Source organism: Bison bison, unplaced genomic scaffold (assembly GCF_000754665.1).
Source record: "Bison bison bison isolate TAMUID 2011002044 unplaced genomic scaffold, Bison_UMD1.0 scf7180017864244, whole genome shotgun sequence".
In the NCBI taxonomy this organism is placed as follows: Eukaryota; Metazoa; Chordata; class Mammalia; order Artiodactyla; family Bovidae; genus Bison; species Bison bison.
In genome coordinates this window covers 1,242,467-1,258,561 of record NW_011494816.1, presented here as the reverse complement: position 1 = coordinate 1,258,561, position 16,095 = coordinate 1,242,467, and the positions used below count along the sequence as shown (strand labels likewise).

Sequence of the window (16,095 nt, the reverse complement as noted above, 5' to 3'; positions counted from 1 at the left end):
ATGGGAGCGATGATCAGGGGCAGGGAGAGGGGGTGAGAACTCAGCCCTGGCCCTGAACATGGTGTGTGCTGGGGACGCAATGTGAAGTGAAAGTCGCTCATTCGTGTACAACTCTTTGCGACCCCATGGACTATACACTCCGTGGAATTCTCCAGGCCAGAATACTGGAGTAAGTAGCCTTTCCCTTCTCCAGGGGATCTTCCCAACCCCAGGGATCGAACCCAGGACACTAAGACTTCTAACTTAAAAGCATTTGGAAGCTCTGTCCTCACCCCCAGTCCCCACCAAAAACAGACTTCAGGAAGAAAATTAATCAAGTTTTACAAGCTTCTCTATTTACCCAGAGCTACAAATCTATCACTGGGGAAGCTTTTAAAATAAACTCTCTTCCAGCACCGTTACTTCCTTTCTTCTGTTTGCCACAACACACACACACACACACACACCACCTCTTTAACCTTGGCTGTGGATCCTGAGTTTGAAACTCCAAATTCAGAACACACACCAATCCACCACTTATAAATACTTTCTGCTTTTTATTCTCTTCTTCTCATTTACTCCTATGTCTAAATGTACCCAGTTCCCTAAGCAGGGATACCTGCTCAAGAACACTAGCTACCTTTCAACCTCTCATTCCAGCATTCCAGAAATATTCAGTGGGCATCTTCTAGGGCACTCTGCACCACTGCCTTAAAGCAGTCCTGCAAGTTGAGTGCAGTCTCCATTTTACAATGAGGATCCTGAGGTTCAGAGGTGAAGCAATGGGCACAGGTTACACTGTGATAAAGGCTCTAGTGGGGGATTCAAACCCAGGTTACTTCACCCAATTCTCTGCACCCTGGTTCCCAGCATCCCTCCCCTAGAGCCAGACACAAAAAGCAAAATTGCTTCCTTTAAAAACAAAAAGAAAAGATGACTCATTTTAGATCACCAGCAGCTCTAATATTAAATGTTGAAAACTAGTGCTTGAAAAAGGCCATTTTAACTGGAGCTTCCAAAAAGGATCATAGAAAACCCAGCCAGCACAAAGTCAAACCTGTGCTTCAACACCAGTGATCCCACCCATGTGGTTCTGGAGGCACAGGGTCTGCGGCAGCCTTCCCCCATTCAGGGAGGATGCCCAAGGTGCTACACGGAGCTGGCACACTAGTGATTGAGGTTAACCTTCCGCTGCCCCCATAAGTTGGGAAAAGAGAAGCAAACAATGGGTGGTCTTCCTGCAGTGGCCCCTGGATCTTTTCTGTGGCTTAGGGTTCTCCAATCAAAACAACCCACATGCCTAGCCCCTTTTAGCACCTAGAGCAGATCATTTCATGAACCCCCAGGAGCTGGAGGGGGAGAGGGGAGAGAGGAGGGGCTCTCTGCAGATGAGGGAGATCCAGGCTATCCACTGGGGTCTGTGGCTAGATGCAGTTCAGATCTCACTTTCAGTTCTGAGGCTGCTTACAACCCATCTCCAGCCTCTGCAGGGGAGGCAATGACACAGCATCCCCCAGAAAAACAAACCGGGAAGAAGGACTTGCTCTATTTTCAAACTGGCCTACCCAACTGGTCCCAAACTCCCTGGCTGGCTTTCTACACCTCTAGACCCACAATTGGGCCCTACTATTCTAATTCCACCTTCCTCCCCAGCAAGAAGGCCCTCTCCTCTCTGGCCTCAATCTGTCCCCAACCACTACCTAACAGAGTCCCCTTCCTGCCTGCCGGCATCTCTTCTCCTCGCAGCCCCCAGCCCGTTCTCAGCTGGATCCTCTACATGTGGCACCTCCGGCCCCAGCTCTCAGCTTGCCTCGGCTCTAAAGCAGAGGAGAAAGAACTTTCATTCCTCCTGTCTCCTCCCATTGGGTTGCTCGGTATATAAAAAAAACACTTTATAAAAACTCTGACATTATTCACAAGTGCTGGTGTCTCTGCGGTCCCACCCTGCCGCACACACACAGTCGTGTCCTCACCAGATCCTGCCTTCTATTGCATCTCACCTAGGTCAGAAAACCCCCTGGAGGTGAGAGACTGGGAGAGACCCTAGAAAGGACTTTAACTCAATGACTGAATTGCTTGAAATCCAACTTCTCATTTGCAGCAAAAGCAAAGCTGCCAAACGCTGGGCCATCCTCCCTTCAAGAAAGGAAAGGTTTCCAACCAACCCTTTCAACCAAAGCCAGTGTGGCCTCTTAACTAAAATCCCTCCACTCCACAGAAGGGCTTTCTCGGATTATTTTCCTTCAAAAAAACACAATTTACACATTGCATGTCTTTACTTTCCAAACCATTCAGAATTAGGAAAAGGGGGGAAAAAACACGTCTGTTTCTATTTGAAACTGTCAAAATTAGCATTCAGTAATTAAAAATCACACCCTTTCTCTTAATAACCTAACCAGCATGATACAATCAGGTTGTGCCAACTCTTTAATCTAATTGACTAATTACAGATTTTAATTTAGTCAGTTACTGAACAACTGTTGACAATTTGTTTTCATTAGGGACAGAACAGAATAAATATTTAGGCTTCCAGTCACAGAGACTCCTGTGATCAAGCTCTCCACCGTGACCCCAACTTCAGAGCAAGCTCTGGCTCCAACAGCATCCTCAGGCTCAGGTACACACGCAGCTCTCAAGCCATTTCTCGGCTCCATCCTGTGCCTGCATAAACCCTCCCAGGAGTCGCCCCTCTTAAGGCAAAATCCTGAAGTGCGAGCAGCGGCCTCGATCCCCAAAGTACAGGCAATTCCCAAATTCACACACGTCACTCAAGAAGTGGCAAACACTTAAAACGCTGTGAAGAAAAATAAATTCAATGCTACATGTCACTGGCTTTTAAGCAACAAAATAAGTTAACAGTCAAAATAGGTTTATCTGCATTCATCTCACTGGGAAGCAAACTGTCACTAACATCTTTTTTTTTTTTTAAAGACACACATTTACAGGTTTCTATGAAAATGATCCAATTCTTTCAAAGAGCTTTTTTTTCCTCTCCCAGGGTCCCTTACTGTCAAAGTCAGCCTAAAATTTTACTAAAATAATAATGTGGTTCAAAGGCTAGGAAGGGGGGGGCCCTGGGTTCAAATCTTGCTCCATTATTTAATGATGTCACAACCAAGGCTACTGACTTCACTTCATGAAGCCTTGAGTTTCGTCATCAAAGGAGTGAGATAAAAACAGCCTCTGCCTGGTACATGCCCATGAACAGTGCCTGACTTGGGATAAGCATGCAATAAAGGCTGCTTCAGAAATCACTTTTGTATCCTCCCCTGGCTTACCTGGTGGCTCAGAAACAGAATCTGCCTGCAATGCAGGAGACCTGGGTGCAATCCCTGAGTCAAGAAGATCCCCTGGAGAAGGGAATGGCTACCCACTCCAGTATTCTTGCCTGGAGAATTCCATGGATTAGACCATAGCCTGGCAAGCTACAGTCCATAGGGTCGCAAAGAGTCAGACATGACTGAGCGACTAACACTTTCCCCATGCAACAAATAGGAAAACCAAGACCCAGAAAGAAGATAATGGCCAGTTGAAGGTTATACCAAGTAAGTGTGGAAGCTTGGTTGAGAAAGATGCTTTCTGTCCAGTGATCCATCTCCTTCCTGGAATGTCAGCTCAGGAGAGCAGGAAACACAGTTCTTGCAGGTGTTGGGACGAGTGCAGGTGTGTTGGGATGAGGGCCCTGCAGCATCCTCCAGAGATGGGAGCTCTCCAACCAGGAACTTATAGCTGAGGTGTCCATTCTCCAGCCAGCATTTTCCCTCACAAGCAAGTGTTGCCTGAACTTTGGTAGATGACCTAGAGCAAACTCTGACCTCTGACCCTCCTGACTTCCAGGAGAACGTGAGGGCCTTTCTTCCACCAGAGCCCAACTCTGGCCATGCCAGAACACAGCTCAAAGGAGCCATCTACATTGCTAAGTAGGCGGGGGAAGCAAAGAGGTTAAGTCAGGGGTCCCCGAGCCTGATGGCTCTCACCAAGTCTCTGGAAAACTTCAGGGGCTCTAGAGCATTGCTGCTATTTTTTTCTAACTCACCACCACCATCAGGTCTGCCCCAACTGAAACAAACCCCACATTCCCAATGCTTTCTGAGCTGATGAGAAGCTCTAATCAGTAACTATACAGTTCTTGTTTTTCCTATTTCTTCATAGGAAAATTAATGGTGACTCAATGTATGCAACTTATTTGTAAATAAAACATTTTCAAGCATAGAGTCCACATCAGGTGGTAGGGGATTAATAAAAAGGGGACCTTAGAAGTGAAGAGATGGGGCAACTCCTCCATAAGGTATGTGAGCCTGAAGCCTTCCTGGGTGACACTGAAAACCAGCCCAGCCCCTTTGTCGCTGGGATACACAGCACTGGTGAGGAACTGTGTGACCCAGCAATAGCGCTTCAGCTGGGCTGCCCCTTTGGGACCACCTAGTCCTGCCACCTGGACCCACCAGAGCTAGGCAATGGGTCACTAATCACTTACACAGCAAAGAAGCCAAACCTGGTGTTAATTCTCAGGGCGACACTGTGGTACAGTGGTGAAGAGCACTGCAGTTTAAGTCCTCCTTCAACCAAACCAACCTGGTGGCTCAGCTGGTAGAATCCATCCGCAACGCAGGAGACCTGGGTTCGATCCCTGCGTTAGGAAGATCCCCTGGAGAAGGGAAAGGCTACCTACTCCAGTATTCTGGCCCCTGGAGAAGTCCATGGACTGCATAGTCCACGGGCTCACAAAGAGTTGAACACTACTGAGAGACTTTCACTTTCAGCATTCCTGAATCCAAGTGCCTCAGTTTCCTCTTCTACAAAAGAGGAATAAAAACAGAACTTAGCCCAGGGGGGCTGCCTTGAGGAAGACCCAAAGCACTTAGAAAGGTGCCTGACCACACAGTTAGCAAGCAATCATTGCTTGCTGTTATGAGTTCCTCCTTCATGAAATGGGAAGAATATCCTGCCCCTTAGCCAGCCTGAACAAGGTGGGAACTGAACAAGAACATTAAAAAAAAAAGGGGGGGGGGCACATAGTAAGTGCTCAATAAACACTAGTTTCCTTCGTTAGAGAGTCGTCATTTTTAAACTACAACACTACAGATGAGTAGCGCATCCCTCACCAAGAACCCCAGGCCCCAGCAGCTCACTCCCCATGGAAGACCCCTACTCCCCAGAAATGTGGGCGGGGGCGGTGCACAGCCACACATTGACCTGTGCCCGCTCTCTTCTCTTCCAGGTCCCTCTGACAAAGATGCTGCTAGCAAAATAATGCCAAAGAAAGTACGTGGCGACAGCCCACTAGATTTAAGTTCATTTTCTGTAGCTCGGGGTCAGAATCGACTGAAGCACTGGGGTGATCAGGTTCTCTGCGAGGCCCTGTGCGGCACATTAGTCGCTGACGGACACTCACCGCGGTATTTAAAGTGGCAGCCATCACGACTAACTCAAATTGTATTGGCTTCCCCGACGCTGAAATGCTCTGCTGAAATCATCAATTGGCCAATTCAGAGATAACCCGGTAGCTGAAATTCCCTGTCATGCTGTAAAATCCCCTTTTGAAGTGGCTCGGCAGCCCCGAGACCCGCAGGGAAACTTGCGCCCAGAGCTGTGGCCAGAACCACCTTGTGTAACACCAGTGGGCACTGCCAAGAGGAAGAGCCTCCAGAGAGAGGATAACATTTTCTCCTGGAAGCCTTCTAAAAGACAGCAGAAAAGAGTGGCCGCCTGCGCACGCCCGGCACCAGGCCTGCCCACTGGGCTGTCTGCCCCCTCAGCACAGGCCACACGGCCAAAGCCAAGGCAAGCCCACAGCATCTTCCAGAGGCGGCTTGTGATCTCCTACTGAATGGCACAGATGCAGATGCGGGTGCCAACCTCCCCAGTGGAGGTTTCTAAAGTCAGGGGCAGCCACGGGAATCAGGGGCTCATCTGGCCACAGACTTGTAACCAACCACCTTATCCCAGGTCTCAGTTCCCTCTCCGTAAATTGAGAGGTTCTTTCTTGATATACATTCTATGATTTGATGATTTGTTTACATTTAAAATAGACCACGATTTACAAACTATTTTTATTAACATATGGTCTCACCTGGCTTCCAAGCTTCCCTGATAGCTCAGTTGGTAAAGAATCCACCTGCAATGCAGGAGAATCTGGTTCGATTCCTGGGTCAGGAAGATCCGCTGGAGAAGGGATAGGCTATCCACTCCAGTATTCCTGGGCTTCCCTTGCAGCTCAGCTGATAAAGAATCCGCCTGCAATGCGGGAGACCTGGGATCGATCCCTGGGTTGAGAAGATCCTCTGGAGAAGGGAAAGGCTACCCACTCCACTATTCTGGCCTACAGAACTCCATGGACTGTACAGTCCATGGGACCACAAAGAGTCAGACACGACTGAGCGACTTTCACTTTCACATGGCTTCAAAAAAAAGAAAAACCTGGAGAGGCAGAAAAAAAGACAAGCCTCATTTCACATCATTTCTTATCAAAATAAACCAAGGCTCACAGAGGCCAAATCACTTAGCCAAGGCCACCTGAAAGAACCTGATCAGAACCTGATCCCTGGTTACCGAAGTCCAAATCCTGTGTGCTATCATGACACTGCTTTAGTCCCATCACCAACCAGCACGGGGCCAGGCATGCAGCAGGCACATAGGAATAATCGCCCACCAGCCAACTGTGACCCTCGGCCAGCATGGCTAAAGCCATGCTCTGTCCCTTCCAAGAACCCATGAAGCTGAAGCCAGCATCCTGGGCTGGGGAGAGGTTTGCCACACCAGCGTCTGCTCTCCAAACAGCCTTTTGTGACTGGGAGAGAAGGATCAGAGGAAAGCCTCAGACAGGGGCCTCAGGGAGCAGCTGCGCTTCTTAAGGTCAGAGGACTGTAAAACAGAAGTGAAATGTCAGGCGCTTCACCCAAATACACAAAGAACGGGGGACACAAAGCCCGCCTCGGAGCTGTGCAAACAGCTGTCACCGGGAGGGGACAGGGAATTTGGAAGGCTGGGCCAACCTGGGTCAGACAGGATGCCGAGACCTATTCTCCAGATTCTTGCTGCGACCAGAGCCTGAGCCCTGCAGATGTTCAGACAACACCCTCCACAGGGGGCCGGGGACCATCAGCCCCCCCTCCCACCTCAACCGCAGACAGGCAGGAGGAGCTGCCACTCGGCAGGGACAAGTGACAGACTTCAAGTAGGAATCACTGCTTATTCAGCACTCTGCAGGTATCTGCTGGTCACCTCTCACAGGCTCCAGGCACTAAGAACACAGCAGCAGATACCAAAGGCAGAGGTCCCCAGGAACCACCAGGCACCTCTCCAGAAGCAAGCCAGGGAATCAGTTTGCCCAGGGACCCTCGGAGGTGGGAATGACTCTCTTTATCACCCATCAGGACACTGAGGTCAGCCATCACTTGCCACTTGGCCAAAATCACACAACCTACAGCACCCAAGGTTCAACTTCAGCCTTTTCAAAGTTTAGACTGAGACTCACAGTAAAGCAAATTTTACATGGAAAATCCAGGGCACCTGTTTATTTACAGGCATCCATAAACTGCTGAAAAAGAGAAGCTTCCTGAAACAATGCTTATGGTTACTCGTCGCGATACGGAGTTTCATTTTTTTGTTTCAGTGTTTTGTTTTGCTGCACTGCTGCAGCATGCAAGATCTTAGTTCCCCAAAGAGGGATCGAACCTGTTCCCCCTCTGCCCCCTGCAGAAGCACGGAGTCTTAACCACCAGACTGCCAGGGAAGCTCCAGTGTCTTTTAATTGCTGGTTCATGACCTACTAAGTTGATTTCACCAGGCACTAATGGGTCACAACTCACAGTTAACATTCACTACTTGTCCATCTCCATTAAAGTGCCTATTTATTTAACATGCTTGATCCCTACAAAAGGGATCAAACCCTTCTCTCTTCTCAAGGTCTGGAACCTAGTTCACCACCCTCAGGATTTACTCAAAACTGCAATAGGCCCCAAGAGCAGGGGCAGCAGAAAGGGGATGAAGATAAGGGCTCCTGGCCTCAGGAGCTTTCCATCTAAAATAGGGACCCCCGTCACTCTATTTCCAGACAACAAACAGCAAATCAGTAAAACTCACAGAATGGGGGGGGGGGGGGGGTAAGTGTTCCCCTGGGGGTGGTCTTGGCAGGCTGGGGAAGGCAGCCACATTCCAGGCTGGCATCTGCTCTATGGCAGGGCTGGTTGGCAGGGGGGCAAAAATCCCATCTCAGGTACCAAACAGAAAAACCAGGCCTGGATCAGAGCGGGCAGGGGAAGTTCCAGATAGGTCTAGCAAGGAAAGCAGCTACAAGAGGAAGAAACAGGCACTGACTACACATCCCAGGCCAGTGCTGGCCAGGAGCGTCGAGTCAGCAGTTCATCCACACAAGCAGCAGGGCTGGTTTGGAGGCTGCATGTGTGAACCCCCTCTCCCAGTCCCTTGTGGTTGCTTGAAGAAGGTGGATTCCAACCTAGGGACCCAGAGTGCTAATCAACCAACAGGTAGTTCGTGCGTGCCAGGAGCACCCCTTTCACACGAGCGTCGTCCTGCTGCTGCCTCCCTTTAGGCCATCGGAAAGCCAGAACTCGTGCCAGGCCTCAGTGAGACAGTAAGAGTGACGGCACCAGGAGCTGCCTGGTCAGGGCCTGATGCTTCCACCAGCCACGGCCCAGGCTCAGTCCCGGCTGGGGGAACTGAGATCCCGGAAGCTGCAAGGCAAGGCCAAAATTTAAAAAAAGAATGACCGTACACGCCTGTGTGGCACTTACACTGTGCCAGGCACTATACATGTCGTGTATGCATGTGTGTGTGTTTAATGTGTGCGCATGCACGAGCTCATCCAATCCTCGGAACAACTTTATGAGGTAGGTACGACTTTATTAACTCCGTTTCACACTTGAGGAAACTGAAGCACAGAGAGGTTAATTAAGATGCCCAGGTTCACACCGCTTGGAAGTGCAGCAAGGCAGCACAGGGCAGAGCAAAGAGTCATGGAATCTGATACAGTTCACAGGTTTGAGTCCTACTGGTGACTTCAGGTGCGGCATCTTTCATCTGGGCCTCAGGATACCGCCTTGTAAGATGGGACCTCCAGTCCTCCCGCCTGCAACCCTCCCATCTACACACATCACAGGAAGTATGCTTCCTGACCACCACACAGAAACTGGACCGTTTTCCTACTCCCACTACCAGTCCAGATGCTTTGCCTCTGCTCTCTCCAAAGGGCAAGTCTTTTTAAACACTTATCGCATCCTGAGCAGCATCTGTCTATTCCACTAGACACTGAGCACATCAGGCACTCAGTAATTGGACTGAATCAACACCTCAAAACTTGGCATGTGTCTTCTGCTCCTGGTCTGGGGGCCAGCTGACCAAGACCTCAGGCTCCTCCCAGGAAGTTGACAGAGATGGCAGCCCACATGCCCAGAACTAGGTTCCGGTGGACCTACAAAGGCTGACACATGCCTTCCTCGCCTTCTCCCTAAGGCCCTTCGTAGGGACTCCTCACTCAATCCAAAAGTCAAGAGAGCCCGAGGCTGGCCAGAGCAACACACATACCAAAGAGGACAAAGACTGCAGGGCTTTCGAGTCTGGTCACCCTTACAAGCATTTACAAGCAGGCCCCTCACAGCTGGGCTTCCCTGGTGGCTCAGCAGAAAAGACTGCCTGCAATGTAGGAGATGTGGGTTTGATTGCTGGGTTGGGTAGATCCCCTGGAGAAGGAAATGGCAACCCAATCCGCTATTCTTGCCTGGAAAATCCCATGGACAGAGGAGCCTGGCAGACTACAGTCCATGGGGTTGCAAGAGTCGGACACAACTTAGCGACAAAACCACCACCACCACTACCCCCGCAGTTAACCTTTTCTGGATGGTTTTCCATGCCTTTTCACAGCCACCCTCATGGCGGCCTGAGCAAGGATGACCCATGTACCCACCTCACAATCAAGAGAATGGACTTTGAAAAGTAAAGACCCCTCCAGCTAACAAGGCGTGTGAAACAAATTTGCATTCAGGTTTCTGTTCCTGTCAAGTTGCAAGCTTTTCCCATCTAACAACTCAGCAGCCACACACGGGAGTGGAACAAGACCGCTCTGTCCAACACAGATAAGGGGCACAGATGCCTCAGGGGACCATTTATCAGTGCCAGCCCATGCCAGGACCGCCTGTTCTGCCCCCGACAGGGGTGTTGGGGGGAGACAAGACACTGGTATTGAAGGGAGGGCTCCAAGACACACCAGAGGAGCCCGGGCACCAGAGGGCATCAGCGGGTAGCTTAAGTGTCCAGTTCACTAGCGTCAACTTGCTCTCCCAGAAAAATATGCTGCTATCACCATCGTATTAAAAGGTTCCAGGGGAAAACGTTAGGGCTTTAAAGAGAAAGGAAACTAACTCATCAAGCACTGGCCACTGAGAGACAACCATTTTACATATACAATCATACTGAACCCTCACAACGAACCCATCCAGGAATCACCATTTCCCCATTCTACAGATGGGGACACCAAGGCTTCAAAAGTCCGCCCTGCCAGGAAATGACAAAGTAGGAACAAGAACTCAGGTGTCTATCCCAGCTACCAGTCAGAACCCAAACCCTTCAAACTCCAGAGGATTCAGGGTCCAAGGTGGGGGAGCAGGGGGGCGGGGGCGGGGCGCAGGAATCGTAACACCGGAGAGAAACATTCCTAAAACTCATCTCAGCAAGACTACAGAAAACCCCATTACCCTGGCAAATCAAAAGCAATCATTATTTCTATTTGCTGTAAGCTTCCAGCAACATGTATTAAAGAAGTTTATGTGAATCGTCTAATGCAGTTGTGCCGTGGTCAGAATTATTACCAAGCTAAAAAAGATTAATTTTTCTAAATACTCTAAACCCTAGACACTATTATAAAGGCTACAGCTAGTATAACATTTCTGTTATCTTGGCTGACAGGCCCTCAAACACACACGCCTCCCCTTTGGCGCTCTGGCTTAAGCTCACGCTCACACACACACACATACTCACCCACAGAGGTGGGAAGGTCGAGGGAAGGGGCAAGGCAGCTCTGGCCAGAGGTCCCTACTGGAGAACCCGCTTCCCTTGCAAAATCTAAGTGGCCTAAGGGATGCTGCAGGGAGAGCTGGGTGTCTCCCGCTCCCTTGGAGCGGTGGCTGGCACTCAGTTAACTCTTGGTCCAAGTCTGCAAAGGCTTAGCTAACAAAGATGGCATTATGCACAGACTGGAGCGCATGGCTGGTCTTGGAGTTCAAATGAAGTGACCACTGCCAAAAACTTTGTTTGGGTCCCCACCACTCCCCCCGTCCCACCTCCCGCCTTGAAATAAAGGGCAAGGATTTGCAATTTGGGGTCTTGCTGCCACTTGAAACCCATTAAGGTGGCCACACTGCCCGGATTCTGGCAAAAAGCAATTCCAGTTACTCATTTAGTGTTTAATTAGCTACCGATGGAGGAGTCTGGCAGCCTCTGGGGTTAAGAGGAGCTGCAACAAACGGGGCAGGAGCCCGAAGAAAGGCCACAACACGGTCTGAGCTCCAAGCAGAGCAGGGAAAGAAACAACTGTGTGTATGTTTTGTTTTTATAATCTGCCACACAAGGGTGCCAAGGGTCAGAGCCAAACGCAAGGCCGTGAACTTGCCAGACTTCTGGGCAGATAGCTAGGCTGGCTTATCGCGGGGGACAGCACGCCCCCAGCTCCTTGGAGCTGCCCCTGCCACGATGCCACCCTCTCACGCCCCTGCTCCCAAAGGGTTCTGGCAGGCGTGGACACTCCTCGCCTGGCAGGAACCTCAGCTCAGCACATTCAAGGAGAGCCCTCTCAAATATCACTTTGCTATTTCAAACCCACCAAGGACGCTGGACCCCTGCCACAGAGCCACAAATACCTCAGCTCCCATCCACACCTAGGATTCTGGGGCGCTTTTTGACTTTAACCAACCCACCTGGAGAGACAGGCTCACAGCGCGGGGTGCAGGGTGTGGGGGTCAGCTGAGTCCTGCTGGGGTGTGCATAAGGGTAGGAGAGCCAGCTCCACCGAGGCTGACCTGAAAGGGGTGGAAAGTCTTCAAAAAGGGAAACTGAGGCTCAACACCTGCCAAGGTCATGGACTCCACGTCCACTCTGAACCCCACGTTCTTCACTGGGGATGATGGATGGGGCTTGGGACAGCAACCATGAGCCTACTGAAATCATGCACAAAGTCTCCTCTGTGGGGATACATGCGTTTTCTGGAAGGGAAGGCCATAGCTTTTCTCGGATTTTTCCTGCCAAGACAGCCACTGCAACATAACAAACTCCCTTCCCAGAGCCTGGGTCCCATCTCTGCCCGTGACTCTGCAATTCACCGCACAGGGGCTTTACTTTAATTCTCCCCTGAATTATTTCTTCAGTGACTATACACAGGCACGCTTTGGGTCAAATGCAAATACCTTCCCTCTGTTTTGTAGGAATTCTGTATCAAATGAAGGTTGTCAAAAGCTAGAAGGTAGAATCTAAAAAACTGGGAACTGGTCCCAGCTCTGCCACCTCCTGGCTGTATGCCCTGAGACAAGCCATCTCAACTCCAGGCCTCAGTTTCTTCATCTGTAAAGTGGGGATCAGATTTAATAATAAAACCTGATCACCTGGGAGCTATGAAGTCAAACTACAACCATGCAATGATAAAGAGTTATGTAAAATAGACCAACCTGAGTGTCACTGCTCTCCAACACCTTCAACTCAGACAACACTGAGCTGGTGGGTGGGAGTGTCCACTCCAAGAAAGGCCAGGACCAGACAGACATTGGTGTCTAAGAGAACCCAAGGGCTTCATCAGCATCTGAGAACCTCTGCTCTGGCCAGAGAAGAACAGCAAAGAAACCGCAGGCTGGGTCCCTGTGAGACTCCTCCCGTGGCCTCAGGGCTCTGCTGACTTCAGGTAAACCAATTTCTCAGAAAAGTCCATTCCAGGGACTGAACCCGCATCCCTGAGTTATGTGTGGTCAACGTCAGGGCACTCTGGCTTATACACAATGAGCCAAGCAAACTGAAGCTGCCAGGTGTGGAGGGGCGGAAACAGACTATGACTCAAATAAAAACTCACCAGTTCAAAGAAAATTTCAATCTCCTCTCCACTGAGTCACCTGGTTCATTCCCAGCCCTGTAGCCTGGCTTGGACCAGAGAGATGTACCTTTGAGGTCACCACACCCTAACCCACCACCAGGAAGCGGAGACCACCTGCCAGGAACACAGATTCACTTCCCTAGGAGAGCCAAGAGCAGGATCTTCCGCAATGAGGTCCTTCCCAGTCCCATGGGAGTCCCTTCTCACCCGCGCCCCACACATACTCACTACCTCTGAGGTCCAGGCAGGTACCTGAGCCTCACGGACAAACCATGAAAACCTCTGAATTCCCTTGGTTGAAAACAGAAGGCCAGTTACCACACACTCTTATTTACTTTATCTTCTAAAAAGGATTTAAGATAACACACATTACCACATTAAAATCACCTAATTCAAGATGGCCCAGCAAAAACCAGTCATTGAAAGACCATCTTCCAATATTCTACCAGCTATTCCAAACCAGGTTACTCACTGACCCCAGATTACCAAAATACCCCAAAATGGGTGTTTTTTCTTACCCACAGTTCCTTAATCCCTTCATCTATTTAGTATGCATGCCTACTATGTGCAAGGTATTGTGGGAGCTATAGAAATGAATAGTACTGTAGATAAATAGGCTCTAGCATGGAAAAAATTAATAAGCTGTGGTTAGAAAGACAAACCTGAATGGGAAGTTGGCCGGAATAGGTGCAAATACATCTGCCATGGACCTTTGGGGCCAAGTCTTGGCAGCATTAGGAACACAGATTCTGGAGTCACTTATGACCTGTGTTTGGATCCTAATTGTTACAGCTATAATAACCATTCTGTGCCTCGGTTTCTTTATCTGCAAAACAGAGTTAACAACATGCCTTCTCTCCCAGGGCCACTGGCAGCTTGAAACAAGAGCTTGAACCTAGAGCACCAGGACAGGGGCCCAGCACGTCGAAAGCCATCAACAAAGGCTTTGGACAGGTGGTTTGTACAGACACTGAGACAAAGAAGTGATCAGAGTGTGCATGCAGCAAACGACCACCGAAGACCTCCACAAAGAAGCTAAAAAGTGGTATGATGGATAAGAGAGGCACTCACTCCAGCTAAGAGGAAGGGAGCCCAGGAAGAGGTTACAGCAGTAACTCTAGCTGGAAGGAGTTAGGGCAAAGAAGATGGTAGCTGTGGGACTGGAGAGACCACATGAAGATCTGAGAAGGACACAGAAAAGAGGGAGGGTTCCTTTTCATCAGTTTCTTAAATACTTTTTAAAATTCCCATTGCTCCTCTGCCATCTCTGCAACTCAATGCCCACCCTCCCTTAACTCTTTCACAATAAAGATGGTCCGTCCGTTCCCATCCCCCATTCATCACTCCAGCCCTCCTCTCACATGACCTGACTCTCAGGTCACATCACACCAAGTGGATCCCAATCCAGAAGAAAGGATCCCAAGATCTGTGAATCCTGGGCCTCAACCCCTGTGACTTCAGTTCTTGCTAGCATTTTCTAAAGGTCTACACCAACTTCAGCAATCTCTACACAATTCTGCTGCCCTCCCTCAACAAATTACCCATGCAAACTTTCACTGCCACCATACTGTTTTAAGACAGCAGACCAAACCACAAACTGCTAAAGAATCTTACGTTATTTACTAGGGAGCTAAACTTAGTTAAAAATCACTAACTTCTCTAAAAGACAGCACAGACATCCTACATCAAGAGAATAACTTGAAATAGGAATCTCCACCAATCCCTACTCTAAGGTGGAACCATCTGCATAGCAGTTAAATACAGGCCACAGAGGAACTGGCTGTCCAAAGGTTTAAACACACAACACACACACACACACACAATTTTTACTAATAGAAAGGTCAAATTCCCCAAGTATTTTTATATGGCTAATGTAACTCTTGGCCTCCGCCCCCATCCTCCAGCCTCCAGCTCAGGAAACCCTATGATCACCACCACCAATTTTCCCAGAAGAACCACATCACAAGTGAACCAGCCCTCTCACCTTTTATTACTAAAGGTTCACCAGGCCATAAGTACCATTTGCCAGCTTCTCTCCTTCAGCCCTGGAGAGGGCACAAGAACTGGTCAATCTCCTCAGCATCCCACACCCAGGAACATTAACTTCACAGTCAGCAAAATTTCATCACATTGAATATTCTCAAAATCAGGGAGCCTCCAGCGGCATCTCTAAGTCCTCATACTACACAGAGACATTTTCACCACAAAGATACTCAGGGCATGGGACTTCACCACTTGTGAAACTCAACCAAACGGGTTCTGGCCTCCCAGGCCAGTTTCAAACTGCACGCAGGGAATGAACATGGCCTGGCCAAGTGGGTGGTCCCTGATGACATTCAAAAAACCAACTTCTGTGTCCTGGAGCTCAAGGGACCATTCCTCCCCACCTCAAGCACAAGTGGAAAATCAAATAACCCACCTCTTGAGTGCACATGTGTGCACACACATTAGACACACACACACACAAACACTTAACTTTCTACAAGACCAACAAGAAGCAAAGGAGGCTGGGAAGATCTTCAGACCCTTCCCCTTCCATTCCACTCACCTCCAGAAGACCCTAACCTGCTTCACCCGAAACAGTCAAAAATCTGACTCCACCCCAATTGGAGTCCAATTTTTTTTAAGGGGGGGCTCAGTGGGAAATGGACAGGCAGTAGATCTCTCTCTTATATGCATTTTATAACTCTTAAGAAACTTACCCAGGGAGAGGGATTGATAGAGTAGAAAGCACTATACAATGTGATCAAACTTTCTTCACGAGAACATTTTGAACACAGTATTACGCATCAGCCAAGGACCTCAAAGTATACGTCTTGGTGGACACAACACAAGGCCCCCACTCACAAACACACAATGTGCACACACAGCTGCTGCTAAGTTGTGTTCGACTCTGTGCGACCCCATAGACAGCAGCCCACCAGGTTCCCCGTCCCTGGGATTCTCCAGGCAAGAACACTGGAGTGGGTTGCCATTGCATCTCTGAATGTGCGCACACGCACACGCACACGCACACACACACACAC

At 49.4% G+C, this 16,095-nt stretch overlaps 1 protein-coding gene across 1 annotated transcript in view; it reads right to left on the bottom strand.

Moving 5' to 3' along the window:
• The window catches only part of SSBP3 (single stranded DNA binding protein 3), a 166,535-nt gene that overhangs the window by 144,620 nt on the left and 5,820 nt on the right, over nucleotides 1-16,095 (bottom strand). The gene's annotated exons all lie outside the window — the stretch shown is intronic.